Here is a 21,140-nt window from a genome sequence, read left to right as displayed (position 1 = left end):
GAATACGCTTGGCAAGAGCATTCTTCCACAAACTTTTTTGGTAGGTAGATGTTTTTATTTATATTGGATAAATATCTCTTGGAATGAAATTCCCAGGTCATATGGTAAATGTATGTTTAATTTTATAAGATACTACCAAACAACTTCCAAAATAGTTACATTGTTTTTTTATACTCTCTCCCCAATAGTGTATTCAAATTCCAGTTGCTCCACATCCTGGCCAACATGTGTGTCATTAGCTTTTGGTTTCAGCATTTTAGTGGGTATAAAAGGTTACCTTATTGTGCTTTTAATTCAAAAATTTTTTGATAATTAATGATGATGGGCATCTTTTCATGTGCTTATTAACTTTTCATACTTCTTCTTTGTTAATTGCATATTCAAGTCTTTTGCCCATTTCTTTTTTTTTTTTTAAAGACTTTATTTATTTGACAGAGAGAGAGATCACAAGTAGGCAGAGAGGCAGGCAGAGGGGGCGGGGGAAGTAGGCTCCATGCAGAACAGACAGCCTGATGTGGGGCTCGATCTCAGGACCCTGAGATCATGACCTGAGCCGAAGGCAGAGGCTTAACCCACGGAGCCACCCAGGCACTCCCTTTTGCCCATTTCTACCCAAGTTATTTTTTACTATTGATTTGTTAGTTTTTTTTACACGGTATGGAAACAAGTTCTTTATCACATACGTAAATTTTTCATTTTGATGAAGTCAATGTATCAGGTTTTACTTCTTATCAGTCCAATATATTAGCTTTTTTTTTAGTTGAAGTGTAGTTGACCTTTATGTTAGAGTGTCTCAACATTTATATACATTATGAAGGATCAGCGTGGTAAGTCTAGTTATCATCTGTCACAACACAAAATTATTATGATATTATTGACTACATTCCCCGTGCTACTTTACACCCCCATGACTTTCTTATTTTATAACTGGAAGTTGTAAAACACTTTCATTTCTGGTATATACTGGAGATATACTCCCTCATTCATTCAGCAGTTATTTATTGAATTCCAACTGTACGCCAGGCACCATGCAAGGCACCTGGGGTCGGATACAGAGGTGAAAAAGACAGACAATATCACTGCTCTAATTGAACTTTGGTCTTCGTTGGGGAGACAGGACATAAGTAAACAATGAATTGTAGGTAGTGGCCCGCAGGAAGGAGACCCTGAGACAGAGATTTACAGGAGTGCTCTCAGGAACAACACCTGTAAGGGGTTGCACAGGGTTCTGCAGGCTGGGCAGAGGGAAAAAGTCAAGCTGTGAAGCACTGGGAGCAGAAACCTCACCCAGTCCTACTGGAAGGTCTGGAGCTTGGCTAACAGAGTTGGCTCCATTGAGAGCAGCGGACTGAGCATTTGTACTCCTGTGGGACTAGCCATTGGATACAGGCTGCCTCCAGCGAGTGGGTATAAACGTGGGTGAGGCTGCTTCTTAGAGCAAAGACTGATGCCTGGTAATCATCTCAGGTGTGGACTGATAGCAACCAGCACTCTCAGCAGCTAGAGCCACGAGTGCTGCTCCGTCCTGAAGGGGGCGCCGGTGGGGGGGCACACCACAGCATCCCCTAAAAAATGCTCTGGGGGTGGAGGGAGCTAATCAAGGAGCTGGAAGGCAGAAGTGAGTCAGGGCGGTTCTTTTAACAAGGTGGTAAGGGGAGGCCTCTCTGAGGTGTCCTTTGGACAAAGACTCGACTGGCGACTGGCGTGAGGAAGTGAGCCATTCAAAGACAAGGGCACCAGCGGTTCTAAGCAGGCACAACAGGGAATGCAAAGCAGAGAACAAACTTGGCACAGTTGAAGAACAACAATAAGTCCAGTGTGTCTGGAGCCAAGAGAATGAGGGGGAGAGTGGTTTAATCACTGACATACCAGGAAACCAGATGGTGGAGGGCCTTGCCGACCACAGCCAAGAGTTTGATTTTTATTCTAAGTACGATGGGAAACGTTGGAGCACTTTGAACAGGGAGATATGATCTAATCCACATTTTTGAACATAGCCCTTCACTACATAGAGAAGAAATACACAGAAGCAGAAATGGAAGCAGGGAGACCTATTGTAAGGCTACTGCAGTGACCCAGGTGAGAGAGAGACCCTGGCAACATGCGTTCATGAATAGGGGGACTGGCCTGGAAGGGATGGGGTTCTAAATATATAATGTAGGGGGAAGCAAGAGTTTGGGAAGAGAAGACCTGAGAATGATTTTAGGTTTTTGGCCTGAAGGGGAGGAGCAGGTGTGGAGAAAGGCAGGTCATCAAGAATTCTATTTAGGGGGTACCTGGGTGGCTCAATCAGTTAAGTGTCTCTCTTCAGCTCAGGTCATCATCCCAGGGTCCTGAGATCCAGTCCTGCGTCTAGGAGTCTGTTCGGTGGGGAGTCTGCTTCTCCCTCCCCCTCTGCCCTTCCTCTGCTCATGTGCTCTCTTTCTCTCTGTCTCTTGCTCTGCTCTCTCAAATAAGTGAATACAATCTTAAAGAAAAAAAGAGAAGAATGTTATCTGTACATCTCATATCTGATGTGCCTACTACATACCCAAGAAGAGATGTCTGGCATATGGATATGCTTATCCGGAGCTTGAGGTCCTTTGTGAGATTCTGTTTGAAAATAAAATGTGTTAGTAAAAATTTGCTAAACACACACACACACACCAGAGAGAGAGAGAGAGAGAAAAAACCACTGTATCATGCTGCTGTCTATAGTTGAATTTTTACAAGCTGTGGAAATTCCGCCAGAGATCCTGTGGAAAAATACTGAAGAAACTCTTGGACCACTGATTCTAAGTTTGAAAGAGATGCTGGCTGGCTACTTCTAAGAAGCATTTCCATGCAGCAAGTTTGGGTCTTTTTGTTTGGTTTTGTTTTGTTTTTTAATTGGGGCAGTTGACTTTGTCTGTAAGCCAAGAATGAATTTCTCTCACAGGGGGAAGTCACGTGATCTATGTGATCAGGCTCCCAAGAGACTGATAAAACAGAAAGTCTGTTTGTTTATTTTGAAAAATACAGTCTTGTTACAATCAGGTAAGCCTATCGTGCACATTCTCTCCCTACAGGTAGAAACATGGGAAACCACATTCAAATCAAAGGATTGCTTGGGGAGTTGGAATCAGAAAAAGAGAATGAATGATTCAAACGTGTAAGTTATTAGATATTAAAATAATTCTGGGCTGATGGAGAAACAGCTTCTGCACTGAGCCTCTTCTATGTTCCTACTCACTGCTCTTCTCACACCAAGGACCCCACAGATGTCCCAGCCATTAGAAGATAAATGTGTAAATGTTGGATATGGTCGGACCCTAGGACCCTGTTCCAGCTGTAGCTAAAGACCTTCCTGTTTGGTGGGCACCTCTGCCAAGTGGGTAGTTAGCCATGTGGACTCTCATCCCAGTCCTGACAGCTTCTCGCTCCTCCCCATCTCTACCACACTGACGCAGGCAACAGAGGGTTCAGAGTCTTCTAATGTGTTGGCACCCTGCCCACTGCCTTGCCCTAGCCTCGTCTTGGCCAAATTTTGAATAAATCCCAGTGAGCTCCCAGCCTCCCTTTGCTCCATGTCCGTGGTGCTCCATCCCATTCTGACAGGCCATTCTGCCCCTGGGCACGTTCCCGTTGTCAGTCCAGACTTCTCTGGTCTGAGATCCATCCTGTCCATTTAAGGAGACTTTGAATATATCTCCTTTGATCTGGTGCCAGCTGGTTTTATAATTTTTCCCTTAGAGGGAAATTGCATTTTCCATTTCCAAGTTCTAGGGGGATGCCTCACAGTCCACCCCCACAGGCTCCCTACCCTGAGGAGTTTAATTTTCGTGGAATCCAACAGAGCTCAAGCTGAAAGAGACCTTAATAATCCTTTAATTCAACCTTCTTGTTTTATGGACAAGGTAACTGAGGACCAGAGAAAGAATGGCAGGTTGAATTATTGTTTATAATGAATATAATATTTATTACCAGTACAAATCACAAAGAAGACATTAATAAACTGATCCATACCAGAAAAGCTCACTCTGCTTTTTTTATAGCAGTACAAGCCTGGTGACCTTCCGGAACAAACAGAGGCCAACGCCTCCACTGGGGGAAACACCGGGGTACAGTCAAAGGCCAGGGAGGCACTGCAGGCAATAAAGAATCCAGGAGTGGAAGTCTCAACACCCACCTGACAAAGAAAGGGGAGGAACTCAAGAAAGAAGTGGTAGGGAGCTTTAGTCAATGTTTAATGAAGACAGACCTAGAGGTTGCCCAGGCCAACCCCCTTTTCTCAAGCAAGGAAATAAGTCAAGGGACAGTGGCTTGTCATTGTTTTGGGCTTCCCAGCACCCATTTCCTCTTTTGACAGTTGCTGATTTTCTCTTATGGAATCACTCCCTCTGATGAGGGGTGGGCTGCAAAGCCGTGAACCCTGGTGCCCGGCTCCCATCACTGAGGCCTAGGCTCTGGGTCCTTCCACCTCCTGACCCACCCAGCAGGGAGCTGTCCCTTTTCACTCTTGAACTCACTCTTGTCAGCTCCTACACCCTGATCCAAGCATTTCCATCACAGTGCACTTTCCTGGGGCTTCTGCTTCCCATCCCCCACATTGTCAGCCAGAGTTTCTGTCTGGTTCCCAGCCTTCCCTTCATGTCAGTGTGCACTCAGTAGCGTCTTAATTCAATCCCATGTTGCTCAAGTGAGCCTGGAATGTTTCTGCCGTTGACAACCAAAACCTCCAGCTGACACACTCCCCAAAGTCACTTACCCAGAGGCTGAGTGAAACCTGAGACCCAAGTCCCTCAGTGAATTTCATACAAGGACACTGTGATGGGCTGAATTATGCCCCACCTCCAAGTGAATATGCCGAAGTCTAACCCCCAGTATCTCAGAATGTGACTGTATTTGGAGACTGGGTCTTCACGGAGGTAATTAAGGTTAAAGGAGGTCACTGGGGTGGTTTTAATCCAATATGAGGATGCAATCAGGACGCAGTCATGCACAGGGGAAGACCACGTGAGGATACAGGGAGAAGGCAGCCACAAATAAAGAGAGAGTCCTCAGAAGGAGCCTACCCTGCCGACATCTTGATCTTAGACTTCCAGACTCAGGATCCGTGAGACAGCAAGTGTGTGGTGTTGAATTCACTGAGCCTGTGGCCCTCCGTTAGGGCACCTGAACAGACTCCCTCATGCCCTGACACTCCCTTCATCACGCTAGTCAGCTCTGCAGAAGCTCAAATGAGCAGGCTGCTTTTAGGACCAAATTTCCTGGACAGGCTTCAAAAACCATTCTCCCTGGTGAAAGAAGACCTCTAGAACCACCCAAAAGCCCATGGCTTACAGTGGATCTCTCCCTTTCTTCGTTTCTGCAGTAATGGATAGTGCCCAGGAAAACAGGATAGATGGGTCCTTGGAGAAGATGGGATCATTTCTTAATAAATAAATGAGAATTCAGGGTCCAAACTGACAAGGAATTTTATCTTGTTCTCCCAGCACCTGCGTGGAGGAGGGGAAGCAAGACAGACCGGTCTGATATTGGCTGGATTGGAAGGGGGAGGGTGAAGACCTGCAAGAAAGACTCCCTTTTTCCCTCTTATACTCCCCTCCATGAACACATGCTGCCCAAAGCATCGTGAGTCCCCCAGCTGCGGGCAAACCATCGCAGAGGTCTCTTGGGGAGAGCAGGCCTGATGTTACCTCCCGGAGAGTCAGAAGGACGTGCGTGGGGCGGAAGGAATGGGAGAGGGTGGAGGCCAAAGGGCTGAATATTAACAGTGGCTATCATCACCAGCTCTTAACATAATGGAAAAGCCCTTTGCAGGGCAACGCCGGGGCTGGCCTCCCACAGAAACGCAATCTCCTGGAACGCAGAGTGGGCAGTGACAAGCAGTTTATCTTCCATTACTCCGAGGCCTTAAATCATTATCAACTGAAGCCAGCAAAGGAACCACATCACTGCCTCCGATTAGGATGGTCCCTTATCTTCCTAGCGAACGTAAATAGGCACACCATTAAGGTGCATTTCTGTGGGTTGCATTGTATCAGTTTCCTAAAAAGGATATGTTGAAGTCCTAACTCCCGATATTCCAGAATATAACCTTATTGGGAAAGCAGGTCCTTACAGAGGTAATCAAATTAAAATGAGGTCCTCAGGGTGGACCTTAATCTAATAGGATTGGGTATCCTTATAAAACAGGGAAATTTGCACACGGAGACACACAGACAGGAACACCATGGGAACATGAAGGCAGAGATGAGAGTAAAATTTCCATGAACTAAAGAATGCCCAAGATTGCCAGCAAACACCAGAAACTGGGGGAAAGTCCTGGGCAGGTTCTCCCTCTCAGCTCTCAGAAGGAGCCAACCCTGCCGACATTTTGATCTCATGTTTCCAGCCTCCAGACTGTGAGATAATAAATTTCTGTTGTTTAAGCCTCTCCTCTTGTGGTACTTGTTACACAGCTCTAGCAAACTAATCCCTCCAGGAAAACCTGGCTTACTGAGGGAAGATAAAGTAGTCCCACGTCATCATGAAAGGCTCCACAGAAACCGGTGGAGGAGAAGGAATCTAAGTCATTCCTTGTGTCTTGGGTTTGCCTAGATAACATTTACTCCAAGTGGAGGTCCCAAATAAATGTCATCTTTCAAGGGGCACTTCATCTTTTGAAGAGCGTCCCCCCAGCCCCACTCACAGGAGCAGCCATGCCACCTGCATTGGGGTTGTAGGTGATGACAGGAGGTGAGGAGGCTTTTTCCTAAGGTAGCAATGGGCTTTCTGGTACGGTTGCCAGATTTAGTGTGTGTAATCTGATTTGAATTTCAGGTGAATGATGAATAATTTTTTAGTGTATTTTCCAAATATTCAGGCTAAAAGATGCCTGTATTTTTTTCCAGCAACCCTACCCTGGCCCCCTTGTTCTTCCTTCCTGTCCATTCTCTTCCTTATCCTTAGTGGAGTGGGGATGGTCCCTTGGCACAACAATGCATGAAGGTTAAGGTGTGCAACATGAAATATCAGCAAGAGACAAGCCACGTTGTGTCATGCCCCGCCCCTTCCCAGAATGGCCTCCACCTCCAACTGTGGAGAAGGGTGAGACTCTAACTTGTGAGGATCCACTGGCCAGGCTGACGAGGGCAGCCTTCTCAGCTGTGACGCTATGGGGCGCCTGCCTCGGGGATGACCAAAGTACCAGGAGAGAAGAAAGAGACCAAGGCTGGAAGGAAGGTGGCTCCCGGGCAGCCGTCCATAACTGACTCTGTCACGTTCAAATATAGTTTAGAACCATCTTCTGGACTCAGGAGTTCACATGATTATGTATTATTCTTAAGTTTGTGATCTTTCTGGTAAGAACTGCATTAGTGATGGGATGCCCAGACTTGCCTTTGCTTGCTCCTGGGCAGGAAGTTGGGTACCCAGTACCCTGCCTGGCATGCGTGGTCCCATGAATGGTCAGTGAAACTTTGTCCGGCAACGAAGGAACAACGGTCACCGCAAAAGGAAATCTACCCACTCTCTCCAGTTAGGAAATAAAAAGCCAGGAGGTCAACCCCAGGGGCAGAGTCTGTCTTATCCCAGGCTAGTTGGAATTGCCTGCCTGCTGAGTGCCACAAGCCTGGCTGGGAGAAGCAGAGGATTCACTCCCTATAGGGCCATGAGTCAGAGTGTGAGCGAGGCTCAGCCTGGGAAGCCGGCCTTGTTTGTGTCAAAATCAGGTCTGCAGGGACATATCAGTGTCAGTGTAGCTGGAGGAGGGTCTGGTTGGCAAGCCCAACATCCAAGACTTTTCTCCTAGGCCAGAGAGAGTGAACTGGGGGGTCTCCCGTGGAAAACGGTGCTGGGCCAGCCAAGCCCTAGAGGTTTGCAATCCAAACAAACTGCCTAGGTGATTATATCTCTTTTAATATTTTAAATGTTGGCCTTGGAACGATTGATCTGGTGCCTGCTGTCCATGATAGAGAATGTCATCCTGCTTCAGGTGCAGGCACATGTAGAAGGCAAGAGTTTAGAAGCTAGGGAGGGAGGAAGGGGGGAGAAAGGGAGGGATGGACGGACAGAGGGAAAAGGGGAGGAAAGGGAAGTGAAAGTATTTGAATGGAAATTTAATCGGACCTGTTTCCAAGTCTGGTTTCTTCCTCTTGTCATGAAGTACACTGAAGGAACAAGGAAATCGGTGCAAGCCTCTTCACACAGGCCAGTGTCCTTGCAGAGGACAAAGGTGCGTTGATCAGTTGCCCATTCAGTCATAAGGAGAGGGCTGGGCTGAAGACCAGAGGAGGACGCTTGGAAGCTGGTGAAATGGGAGTCACATCCCTTCTGAGGCTCCCGATGCGCTTTGAACTCATTGTTCTCCTGTTAACAAATCCCAGCGCATCAAAAGCAGTTTTAAATACTGAAATCCACACTGACGGGTAGATGAAGGGATGCAACAACCAACATTTCTAGGAGGCCTATTAGGTGTGAGCAGGCACCAGGCTTCACAAGGGCAAATGTTGCAGAAAAGCTATGCTCCAGCTACGCTCCCAGCCCAGTGGGGCACGTTGGCACCTTTCATAAATGGGTGTGTCGGGCTGCACCCAGGGACTGCTCCATGGGCACATGAAGAGGCACCAGGCAGCGTGGGGATTGAGGGGGTGGGCTGTGATACAATCTGAAGGCTTTTACTTATCAAAGAATGCACATACCTTCACGTCTTTGGAGACCTAGTGCAGAGGCCAGTGTCATAGTAGAATGCTGAACTTTCAGGCCACGTCTGCCATTTGTCTTTCTATTCTGGTGATGCCAGTGTTAAGAGGCCAGTAGTGACTATTTGATGGGTTCCCCTTTACACAGCATGTTTCATACATTACGAAATCCAGTGTCCTATACATACTGCCTGTGTGAACAAAATCTTTGATGCAGAGTTCCAATATCTCACGGTCCGTTTCCTTGTTCCAGTCATTGCGGAGGGAGGTGAGATTGTTCTTCTCGTTTGTTTCTCTAAAAACCTCTAACATGTCTCCTGAAATTTCGTTCATTCATTTAATGACCTTGACCCAATTCTTGCATGGTCCAGACTGTCGGTGCAAGAGATACAATGATGGGAAAGGTAGATGTGGGTCTACTTCTCGGAGTTTACTGAGGCTCTCGAACTTGGCCTAGGGAACTTATTTAAAGATACAAATGTTCAGGCTGATCTTAAGGATAAATTGATTGAAATGTCCCAAACAAGGAGACAGACCAGTGCAAGGCATGAGGCTGCCACGGTCACACGTCCTGTGTCTTCTAGCAAGGGCTGTTCGAAGATCCAGCGGTTGATTCCCAAGAGCCTGGGTCTGCGGGCATGTGGGAATGGGGTGTGTGTGTGTCTGGGGGGGTCATCAATGTCCATTCCATCGGCATGTTATCCCAGCAGAAAAGCCCAGAAGTGGAAAGGAACATGAGAAAGGATGACCCCCTCTGTGAAAACTCCTCGGTACTTTTGCCTGATTATTATTCCATTTTGTCTAATTGCATTTTAAAATGCTCAGTGGGGGAAAAAATGCCAAGTCTTTTAATAAATTAAAAAGCAGGTCTGCTTTTTAACCTGCAGCAGGTTTTTAAAAAAAAAGTCCTTCTGAGGGCACGCCGCTCAGAGAGATGCAGTCTTTGCAGATGAAGGTAATTAGTGAACACCTTCACCTCTGGATTTGCAGGGAATGTGAGGGCGCAGGGTTGCTGGAGTAACCTCGCCCTGATCGGGAGGCCACTGGGCATCACAAAGGATGCCTTCAAAGATTCAGACACTATTTTCTCTCGCAGCGAATCAGGACGCAGAGTGTGCTTAGGCACTACAAGCTCATGGGACTGCGGGATGCAGCTTTTCTTGGCTCTGATCTTGAGAGATCATGTCTGATGTTTCCTCCCTGACACGCCATGATCAGGGACACTTGGATGCCCGGCAGAGCCAGATTTAGAGGCAGAAGAACTGGGAAGCTGTCCCAGTTACCAATCTATGAAAGGCGCTAAAAGATCACGGGGGAGAAAAAAAATCAGGAACACAGAGCCAGCGAACTCAGGTTTCCAGGCATGACTCCTGATATAATGGGAAAAACATAAATTTCAGCCGAAGTATATACCCCATCCTTGAGTAAGACCTGAAATACACTGCTAGCGGTGCCAGCCTGCCCGGGTTCAAATCCAGGTTCTGCTGCTTGCTCATGTGTGACCTTGGGCAGGATATTTTCCCTCCCTACGTTCCTGCTTTCTCAGCTGTAACATGACGGTTATAATAGTGCCGGTTTGGGGCATGAAATAGGAACACGGCGTGGCGGCGGGTGGGGGGGGCGCTTAGAACACAGCCCCGCCCTTAGCGGTCTCTATTTAAGGGTTAGTTATCTCTTATCATTTCTGTGACTAGCTCAGGCAAGTTGCCTTGTGCTTTTTGAGTCTGCATGTGTATCTGAGACCAGCCAGTTGAATGTTCCCAAAGATGTAGCCTATCTTCCCTGAAACTCCGAAAGTCCTGCATAGGAAGCACTTACTGTGTACGAGGAATTCATTTTACTCTCTTAGAAATTCAAATCCCTGGTATGTTTTTATTTATTTTTATTTTTACTTTTTTTAAGATTTTTTCTTTATCTGACAGAGATCACAAGCAGGCAGAGAGGCAGGCAGAGAGAGAGGAGGAAGCAGGCTCCCTGCAGCACAGAGAGCCCGATGTGGGGCTCGATCCCAGGACCCTGGGATCATGACCTGAGCCGAAGGCAGAGGCTTAACCCACTGAGCCACCCAAGTGCCCCCCTGGTATGTTTTTAAAGAAACCATCTGGTTTAGAAAATACAAAAGAAATCTGAGCAAAGTCAAGTATCACAGAAACGTTTGGCCCATATGAAATCCACTCCACTCCCCTCACCCAAAAAGCTAAGTGAATTTTGGAGAGGGTGACCAAGTCTTCGTAAGCATATCCTTTTATGTATTACTTCCATCCTAAGGCGGCAAGTAGCTGAGTTCTCCCTAGGTACAATCACTGGAGAATCTGTGAAAGAAAGACCACTTTCAGTAAGTCAAAATGTTATGCTGTGTTTGGTATTTGTTAATACTCTTACCTTGAGCATAGAGGCGTAGGAGTTTTACTAGCAGAATTTCCCTACCCCTACTAAGTGGGCGGGTACCAAGTGTTGACTTGCTCAGGCCTAATCTGTCAGCTTGATCTTCAAACCCCTGACCCCTTCCTACGCTACCCTGAGCCCAGCTCCAGGCAGGGCCTAGGCCGGGGCCCAGATCAAGTGCACCTGTGAGAAATTCCAACCCCAGCAAGGTATTTTCTAAAGGGGGACCAAGTCTTAGGAAGATATGTCAGCATGAGATGGGGGTGACTGGGGACAGCCAAGACCTATTACAGTTCATCCTGAGATGCTTAGATCTCCTTTCAAATTACATCTTTATATATTTACCTACACTCTACCATCTGTGCTATGCTCGTGGGTGGCTGGTCTACCATTATATTGTTATCGAGTAGTTAATTTTTCTGTTTTACCAGTTGCGTTTTAAAATGTAGATTAATTTAAATATTTTTTCACTGTAAAGGCAATAATACATGATTACTTTTGAGAATGTGCAAAACATAGAATTGTATAAAAATGACCAGAAAATGCATTCACAGTCTCCCAACCCAGGGGCAACAGCAGTTAATCATTCGGTGTATTTCCCCCAGTCTCTGCCCACTTTCATGTATTGATAGGTTTTCCTTTTCCAAATATATTTATTGAAGGATAGAGTTGGGATTGTCCTGTTTTCTAGCCTGATTCAGCCACTTCTCTTTATATTGCAAGCATTTTATTTTCAGTCAAGTTCCTTCGGGAAATAAGTTTCCTTCCCTCCAACCTCCTGTGGACAGGTGAAGGGAACAGGAGAGGAGCTGAACAGCAGATTGTAGGGATTTCTCCGGCTAAGCCCGCAGGGTCAGGGACGGGCCTGTTGGACAGAGGCGTGAGGGTGGGAGAACCAGGAGAGGTGCTGCCTGTTAGAGAGAAGCATGCCCGGAAGAGCTCAAGCCAGGAATCAAGACCCTAACCTCACCCTCTTCTGGCTGTGTCTCTCACTGCACAGATTCAGAGAGGGGTCAGGGGCAGGGAGCCTGGGTGGGCAGAGTGGATCTGGAGAGCAACAGAAGAGCGTCTGTGGTGCATATCATTTATATACTTTAAATACACTTAAAAAAAAAAGACTGCCTAGTATTCCCTAGTATTCCTTTAGAGGAAAGTGCCATCAATTATTTAACCAAATCCCTGTGGATTCTTTTGATTTTTTTTTTTTTAACACTATAACTAGCACTGCAGTAAATATTCTTATGCATACATTTTTTGGCTGCATCTCTGATTATTTTTTCTGGATAAATTCCCAGGGGTGGAATTACCGAGTCAGGAGAATCTACATTTTCAAGGCTTTTGATATATATTGCCAAATAGCCCTCCAAAAGGCTATTATACCAGTTTAAATGCCTACAAGCAATGCATATCGAGATTCTAATCTGAGGAGAACATGTTAATTAATCTGTGTGATGCAGTTACTAAAAGCACTGCCTTCTCCTAGAGACCTGGTAAGAGCTGCCTGGGTTGGAGAAGATTCTGGAAGGAGGAAGAAGTCTCTCCAGGACTGCCCTGGAGACCCAAGTGCATGAAAGGTCACACTTCCTGAGCCCTGAAAACTGACCTGTTTTCAAGACAGAAGAAAGCTTCGGAGTCGGTTCATTTGAGGGTCAGCAGGAGTGTCTGACAAAGGGAAGTGAGGTGACAGCCACTGGGCTGGACTTTTGTTTCATTTGACCTCATTTACCTAAGGCCAAAGGTATAGTAAACAACAGTGGATGGTCACATAAGGCTCCTTGTGAGGTTATTTCCTTCAGGAATGGTTCTGCCCAGCCAGAAAGGGTCAAAGCAGGACTGGGGTGCAAATGAGAAGCCAGGGCAAGTTAGGACAGCAGGGTTAGATAAGAAGGGGGAGGGAGGAAGCAGGAGGAGGAAGAGGGTGTAGAGGGTGAACCCAGAGCTGTGGTTATGGGCCTGTGAAACTCCTCTCCCGTGATTATCGCCCCCAATCTGTGGCCCTAACCTTGATGGACAGGGTCAAGGAGAAAGGACACTGGGGAAGGGAGCAGGGATCCCTCACTGAGGAAGTACCATGTTGGATTCTCTTTCCTTTCCTTCAAGGAAATAAACAAGTGCCTAAGGGGCCAGAGACCACCATCTCCTTTGTGCATCCAGAAAGGACATTTTCAAAGGTCTAGGGTCCCATCAAATAAACTAAAGGATAAGAGTATTGTGAATGAGTCTGCCTGTACTTGTGCTTTGGCAGATAAATGACATGAATATTTGATTGGTGATTTAAATTCAATACAAAGAAGTAATGGGCCCAACCCAAGTAGGCACAGATATATAGATTTATAGTTTATTATTGATCGAGGAGAGCATTAATATTAATAATAGCCAACTTTTAGAGTGTACTCTGTGCCCTTGAGGCAAAGAGCTTAACAGATATTAAGCAATTTAATCCTCTGACATCCGGAAATGAGTAAGGTAACCTATCCCACCCCGTCCAGGCCCCACATCCTAAACCTACGCCTGACTAGTCCCTTCCAGCCCTACCCGCCCCCCACGGGAGGCACACAGGGAAGGCCTGCAAGAGATGTTGTGAGTGAGTCCTGTTTGCTGCTTGGCCATTCATTCATTCTCCCATTCCTCATGAACATGTGTGTGTCCCAGGATGTTCTAGGCATGATGGATACAGCAGTGAATGAAACAGCCAGAATCCCTGCTCTCAGGGAGCTATGCCCCAGGAGATGCACAAAGGAGAGATGGAGAAGGGACACTTTTTTTTTTTTTTTTTTTGTCCCAAGCTCTCTGTGCTTGGAGATCCCTTGACCTGGAAGGCTTTTCTCCTCAGTGCCTTCCCCAGCCACTCTGTCATTGTATCCTCTGCTCAGTGCTGCCTCCTCCAAGCTGTCTTCCTTGTCCATCTATCTGTGGCCCTAACCTTGATGGACAGGGTCAAGGAGAAAGGACACTGGGGAAGGGAGCAGGAATGGGCTCTATGTCTATCTGACATAGAGCCCATTCAACTCCCTACCCCCTTATAGCACTTTCTGTTTTTCTTACCACCATCTGATGTGTGTGTGTGTGTGTGTAAATATTTGTTTATTTTTTTATTCTCTGTGTCTCTCACTCGAAGAGAAACATTCTAAGTTCTTGCTGGAAGGTGACTTTCACACACTGTTTGCCCCTCAGATCCCGTTAAGCCCATTTCCAGGATCCTATTCTTGGCTTAGCAGTTCTCCATTGTGTTGAGGTTCTTGGTTGCAAGCAGCAAAAACCCAGTCAGACTAACTTGGGGGAAAGGCCAATTCATTGGGAGACCAAAAAGTCTGGAGGGCCAGGCTGGGCCCAGGAAACATAGAAAGCAAAGGAGGCCAGGGAGCTGGAACCACAGCTTGAGGTCTGTACGAGAAGAAGTGGATAGGACACCGCAGTAAGAGGTCACTACACAGGACACTGATGCGGACTGTAGACCTTCAATAAATGCCAACAATTTGTAAATCCCTTTCTTTCTGTCTCTCTTCAAAGTTTCAGAGTCCCGGGCGCCTGGGTGGCTCAGTGGGTTAAGCTGCTGCCTTCGGCTCAGGTCATGATCTCAGGGTCCTGGGATCAAGTCCCGCATCGGGCTCTCTGCTCAGCAGGGAGCCTGCTTCGCCCTCTCTCTCTCTCTGCCTGCCTCTCCATCTACTTGCGATTTCTCTCTGTCAAATAAATAAATAAAATCTTTAAAAAAAAAAAAAAAAGTTTCAGAGTCCCGTGTGATTGACTCAGCCCAAGTCACAGGCCCCCGCTGTTTCCCTCACCTCGGCTTTGGCTTCCACAAGGGGAGGCAGCACATCGGGACCTTCTAGGATAGTACACACTGAAAAGTTCCTGGCTGAAAGGACTGGATGCCAGAAGGCAGAAACTCTCTATAAATAGCCACAACATATATCTGTGCGAAGTGGCCTTGTTCCCAAAATAGTGGCAGAGACTCAATAACCTCCTTTGGTAACAGGTAAGTTACCACACACCCAAAGTTTGGACTCTGGAAATTTCTCTCTCTCGGCCTGCACCGGGCCAAAGCCAAGGCGTATGTTTTGAAACCGTACGTGGCAGATCTAGTCACATCTTGGAGGTTTTGCTGTCATAAGGGACGGAGTGGAGCCGTCTGGGATGGTGATGCTGTACTAGCCAGGGTCACCTCCGAGGAAACGGGGGACACATTTCCATCCATGGCAAGCCACGGAGTCCCAGCTCTTCCTAAGCCGGGATAATTGGCTGCCTCCCTAGGGCACTCTCACATCCTGTATGGGATTTTTTTTCCTCTTTGGTAGCCTCTCCTGAGGAAAGAACAATTAACCTCAAGCCTGTCTCCAAAAGGAAAAGACTCTTTTCTCTTCCTCAGAAGAGAAAAGAGACCCTGGAAGCTGACACATCTGTTTGTTGATTCTCCATTCCCCTCTATCAGGGTCCTCGAGAAGGATGCTTGCTTACAGTCGCGGCAGTGGCGGGGGTGGGAGGGTGAGGGGGTTCCCTGAAACCAAGCTCAAGAAGACTCAACACTTCCAGACTTAGAAGCCACCAAGTCAGGTCTCAGCTCCTTGGGGCCACCTGCCCTGGCCCTTGCTGAAGGAGGGGCCTGGTCTCTGATGAACCAGTGACTCCTGACATACAAACTCAACCAACTCCTCTCCTGCTACCGTGAGGGGACATACCAGGTTTCTGGCTTCAGCAGGAAGGAGACAAACACTCCCAGAGATCTCAGCTTTTGGCTCCTTGCAGTCTCTGTAATCTGTCTCCTGGATACTAGGCAGGAGGCCCTGAAACCGTCCCCAAATGATGGGCCTCAGTCCTATTTTTAAAAGCCCTCCAGGAAATACACTTGCTGCCTACACTTCCTCCCACCCACTCGCTCTTCCCAGGCTTCTGATCTGGCTTCCGCCCTACCTCGCTCCTGATGGGGCCTCAGGAAGGACCCCAGAGACCTCCTCCTCAGCCACAGATCAGCAGACTGGCCTCACCCTCATCCTCCCCGGCTCGGCATCTGACAGGAGATCCCCTCCACTCTTGGTTTCTGTGACAGGAAACTCCTTGATTCCTACCTTCTTAACATGCCAGCTCTGCGCCGCCTCCTTTGCCATCTGCCCTGCCCTGGAGCCTCACCTGGAGCCTCCATGCAGATGGTCTCACACCCTGTCTCTTCTGTCAGCACCTGCAGGGCACAGTGGGACCTCTTGGGGACATCTGAATATCCCACACTGAAGGGAGCATTCACCGTTCCAAATCCGTTCCTCCTTTCGTGTCCCCCTCTCCTCCTGGCACCACCACCTTTCCAGTATCCATTCCCAAATCCAAGCATCATCTCTGGCCTGCCCATCCGCCTCACCTCCCAGATTCAACCATTTGCCAATTCTCTCTTTGCACCACCTACGTCACTGTCTTTCTCCCCGTCAGGTGCTTCTTTTCCACTCTTCCCCAGATCTTCGAGCTAATCTCCTAACTGATTCATCTTGACCTGCTCCTCCCACAGCCCTCTCCCCACAGTCTGTATTCTGTGCTTCCTCAAAAGCACTCTCCTTAAAGGTCAATTGAGAAGGTATTATCTTGTCACTCCCCTGCTCTCAAACTTCCCATGGCTCCCATTGCTGAGAGGATAAATCCCCAATTCCTAAGCCTGACATTAAATGCTTCATAAGTCAAGGCTCTCCGGATCTACTTCTCATCTCTTCTTTCTGTATAAATTTCTGCATTTTAGCCCCGATTCCCAAACTCTTCTCTGAAAACTTTGTGACTTTCCATCGTGGGGCTTTTGCTCAAGCTGGATCTTATAATGCCTTTACTTTTTACTCATTCCTATCAAAATCCTACCTTCCCTTCAAGGCTCATCCCAGATGCCACTTCCTCCCTGAAGTCTCCTTGGGTTTCCCCAGCAAGGAGCGCTTTCCCTTTCTTATGCTCCCTGAGTTCACTGTGTTTCTTCCCCCACACTCATCATATATGACCTCAGGTCACAGCATTAGGGTATGTGCATTATTGCCTCCGGTTGGATCCCTCGAGGAAGGGTTTCCTCCTACTAGTTGAGTAATTCACTCAGGGTAGATATTTGTTGAATTAAGTCATTGGGCTAGATGGGTATCTACCCATGTACTTGTTTACTTAGTGCAATTTGAAAATACATGCTCAAAGTAGGACATCATGGGGACTACATCGAAATCCCAAAGAGGGAAATAGGTTCCTTTTGCCGCCAAAGTGCAAATCAAAAAAGTGGATCAAAACCTAGCTCTTGGCTAATTCGGACCATTGCTGCAAAGACCTTAATTAATCTTATGGAAAATATTCAAGGGACTTCATGAGCCTGGCAAGGAGGAGGGGGCAAGTAAGAGCCAGAGCCGCTGCTGTCAAGAAACGCTTTCTTCCTGTAACCGGATCCCCCGGGGACCAGGCCAGCGCCTCTGCCTAATCCTCCTCTCTGTGGTCACTCAGGATATGATTACTGGCATCAGATGCAAGCGCATGTTTCTGTTCCATTAATCTGAGAGAGGCTGAGAGCCTGAAAAGGGAGTCATAAGGGCATTGCCGTGTTGGTCTAGTTACCATCTCAAAGAGGAGCAGGGGAGAGGGGGAGAGGAAGGATCTGGCGGATGGGCCAGGAGAGAGGCCTACGGAAGCAAAGGAAGATGAGAAAACCACTCAGAGAACAAGTTCCTGTCATGGGGAGGCCAATTCCTCTCAGCTGTTACAAGATGGGGCCTGGAGGAGAGCCCTGCACGCACACGCATGCGTGTACACACATAAGCGCGCACACACACACAGGCACCCGCACCTCTGGGTTTTGGCCATCAGCCTGACACCTCTCCGTGAGCACTGTGGCTCCGGGTCTGCAGGAACCCACGAAACAGAATCTGTCTCACCCACAGCAGCAGTCTAAAGGCGAGGCTGCAGCCCGGTAATGAAGACGTGAACAGCTGAAACGCAATGTCAGATGGCAGTGGTGACATCTGAAAGCCATAATTTGAGGCTTAGCATATTTTTGTTCCAGGTACCAGAGTCTGCACAAATGCTCCGCGCCTTGTCTCTCTTGAGCAGCATCTCCGCTCGCTTGGCCGGGGGCCAGGTGATCTTGGCCTTGCCAACAGGTTTCTTCTGTGGAAGGCTTGGGAAGCTTTCCGATGTCTATCATCGGATGGGGTAGAAATGGAAGAACTGGGGGGCTTTAGATATTTATTTATTTGTTTGTTTATTTATTTATTTGAGAGACAGAGGAGTGAGGGGGAGCCGGAGAGCTGGGTGAGGGTCAGAGGGAGAAGCAGACTCCCTGCTGAGCAGCGAGCCTGATGTGGGACTCCATCCCCTGTCTCTGGGATCATGACCTGAGCCAAAGGCAGACGTTTAATCCACTGAGCCACCCAAGCGCCCCTCCAGGAGCTTTGAATGTACACCTCAGTCCTATAGCACAGGTCTCTTAAAAAAGGACCTGTTCCCTTTCCTCCGATCAGGATGTCTGGGCCAAACACTTAGAAGGGTGGCTGGGAAAGGCCAAATGATTTTGACCAAATCAAGGCCTGGGGGCAGCTGGAAAGCCAAGGCAATTGCTTCAAGTAAGGCCTTCAAATGGAAGGTTCCATTTTCAGTTCTAGCTAGTTACCTGGCAGTTACATGGAATGAGTGCAAGAGTAAAAGTTCAGAAAATGCAGAGGAAGCAGGGGGAGGCTTCACCCCAAGGAAGCTGGGAAATTCAGAGTTCTGGGCAGTGGGGGTCTCTTCCACGGCCCGAGTCCCCCCTGCTGGGCCTCTGCTCATCAGCCAGAGGACATCTGTTGACCCGCCGCTCTGCCTGCCTTCCTGCCAGGTTCCACCGAGGGGGCGGAGAGGATAAAGTGACTGTTAACAACAGGAGTCTTAACTCCTGGCCTGGGTCCCTGAAAGTGCAGGCTGCAGAAACAGTTTAAGCGGTCACCGAAACCTGCCCCTGGCGGCTCCACGACCCTTTCAGAGGCACAAAGCCTCTGCCTCGAGGAATGATGAGGGGGGCAAACTGGACTGGACTCCCCAGTGTGGAGACCAGTGACGGGTTTACCACTGGTGCCTCTTGTGTGCATCAGAAGGCCACTCAGAGTCCTCTGTATCAGGGATACCTGCAGAAACAGGTGCACAGGGAGCTCTGCTCCCATTGGGCATTGGTCTGAAGGCATTGGTGGGGGAAGCAGAGTCCGAGTCTAGAAAACTGCCTGCCCCCCACCCCAAAGGCCTATCCCGTGTCTGCTTTGTAGAGAGACTGTCTGATCCTGAGCCCTGGGGATCCCAAATCTTTTCCCACCCAGAAGACAGCCTCTGCCCTTCAACAGATAGAGAGGTCAGATCACGTGAGGCACTGGGGGAAGAGTTTGGTTTTTCACCGTTTATTATGCACATTTTAGTTTTTTTCAGATTTACATTTTAGGGGGTGTCTTGTGTGGCTCAGTGGGTTAAGCTTCTGCCTTCGGCTCAGGTCATGATCTCAGGGTGCTGGGATCGAGCCCCGTATCAGGTTCTGCCCAGTAAGGAGCCTGCTTCCCCCCCCACCCTGCACTCTCTGTCCGCCTCTCTGCCTACTTGTGGTCTCTCTGTCAAATAAATTGATGAAATTAAAAAAAAAAAAAAAAAAGAAACAGATTTACATTTTATTGGGGTATAATTTATAAGCGGGGAAGTTACTCTTTCTAATGTATTGTCGTATCAGTTTTAACCAGCACAAATAGTCCTGTAACTCTTGTCACAATCAAGATATAAAGCATTTTCCTCAGACCCCATTGCCGTCAATCCTGATGGCTCAGCCCCGGCTCCTTGGCAACCACTGATCTGGATTCTGTCCTCATGGTTTTGCCTTTTCCAGAATGTTCTAGAGTTGGAATCATATGGTACGTAGCCTTATAATTGGACTGCTTTCACTTAACATGATTCAATTCAGAAATATATGTGTCGCTGCTTCTATCTGTAGCCTGTTCTTTAATATGGATGAGAACAATTCCAAGAATGGATGTACCAGCAATTCATTTATCCATTAGCCAGCTGAAGGACATTTCAATTGTTTCCGGTTTTTTTTGTGTGTGTGATTATTGATAAAGTTGCTATAAGCATTCATATGTAATTTTTGGGGTAACCATGGAGTTTTCATTTCTCTCTGGTAAATACCTAAGAGTGAGATTGTTGGCTCATCGGGTAAGTAGATGTTTAACTTTAGAAGAAACCACCAAACTGTCTTTCCAAAATAGCTGTACCATTTTATTCCCACCAACAATATATGAGACTTCCTTTTGTTCCATATCCACATCATTTCTTGTTTTCAGGTTTTATTTTATTTTATTTTAGTCATTCTAATAGATATATAGTTGTATCTCACTATGGTTTTAATTTGCATTTCCATAATGATTAATGACACTGAATATCTATTTTTTTGAAAAAAAATTGTGTAATATTGGTATTATTTTTTTCCAAATAATCTGGTACAATTTTGCAGTAAAACATTTTAGGCTCAAGTTGGTTGGTCTTTTTGTTTTTATTTTCTTTTTTTGGTTTATGTTTTTGTTTTACTATACATTAAATTTCCTTAATAAGATGTAGGATGATTCAGGTTATCTATGGGTTCTTGAATATGCATTTTAAGAAAATTGCCCTTTCATCCCAGTTGTTGAATTTATAGACATAAAGTTTTTCATAATATTCCATTACGAGCCTTTTAATGTCAGTCTGATTTGCAGTGATGTTTCCTTTCTCATTCTTTATGTTGGCATTTGAAATTTTTTGTTTGTTTGTTTGTTTTGGTCAATCTGAGTGGAGGCTTATCAACTTCATTGATTTGCCCCACTTTTTGTTCCATTGCTTGTTTTTCTGTTTTCAATATTATTGTTTTCTGCTCCTACCTTTATTATTTCCTCTATTTTTCTGCTAATCTTAGGTTTGGTCTTCTTTTTATAGTTTCTTAAGGTTTAGGTAAGGTAATAAATTCTCTCAGCTTTTGTTTTCCTAAATAAGGATCTATTTCATCTTCATTTTGAAAGGTCATCTTACTAGGTATAGAATTCTGAGTTGACCTGGTTTTTAAGTGTTGAATTCTATTACTTTAATTTTTAATTAAAAGTTTTAATTCTGGCGCACCTGGGTGGCTCAGAC

The 21,140-nt window shown here is 46.8% G+C and overlaps 1 long non-coding RNA gene across 1 annotated transcript; it reads left to right on the top strand.

Annotated features, from left to right (window-relative positions):
• The first annotated feature begins 1,893 nt into the window (after positions 1–1,893).
• Positions 1,894–6,387, top strand: LOC131819931 (uncharacterized). Its single transcript, XR_009349389.1, has 3 exons — positions 1,894–2,079; positions 3,048–3,130; positions 5,454–6,387. It is a non-coding gene; the product is annotated as an uncharacterized LOC131819931 (long non-coding RNA).
• Positions 6,388–21,140: the final 14,753 nt, after the last annotated feature.

Source organism: Mustela lutreola, chromosome 1 (genome assembly GCF_030435805.1).
Source record: "Mustela lutreola isolate mMusLut2 chromosome 1, mMusLut2.pri, whole genome shotgun sequence".
NCBI classification, from domain to species: Eukaryota; Metazoa; Chordata; class Mammalia; order Carnivora; family Mustelidae; genus Mustela; species Mustela lutreola.
Note: the sequence above shows the minus strand (reverse complement) of the source record. Positions and strands in the feature narration are given on the sequence as shown.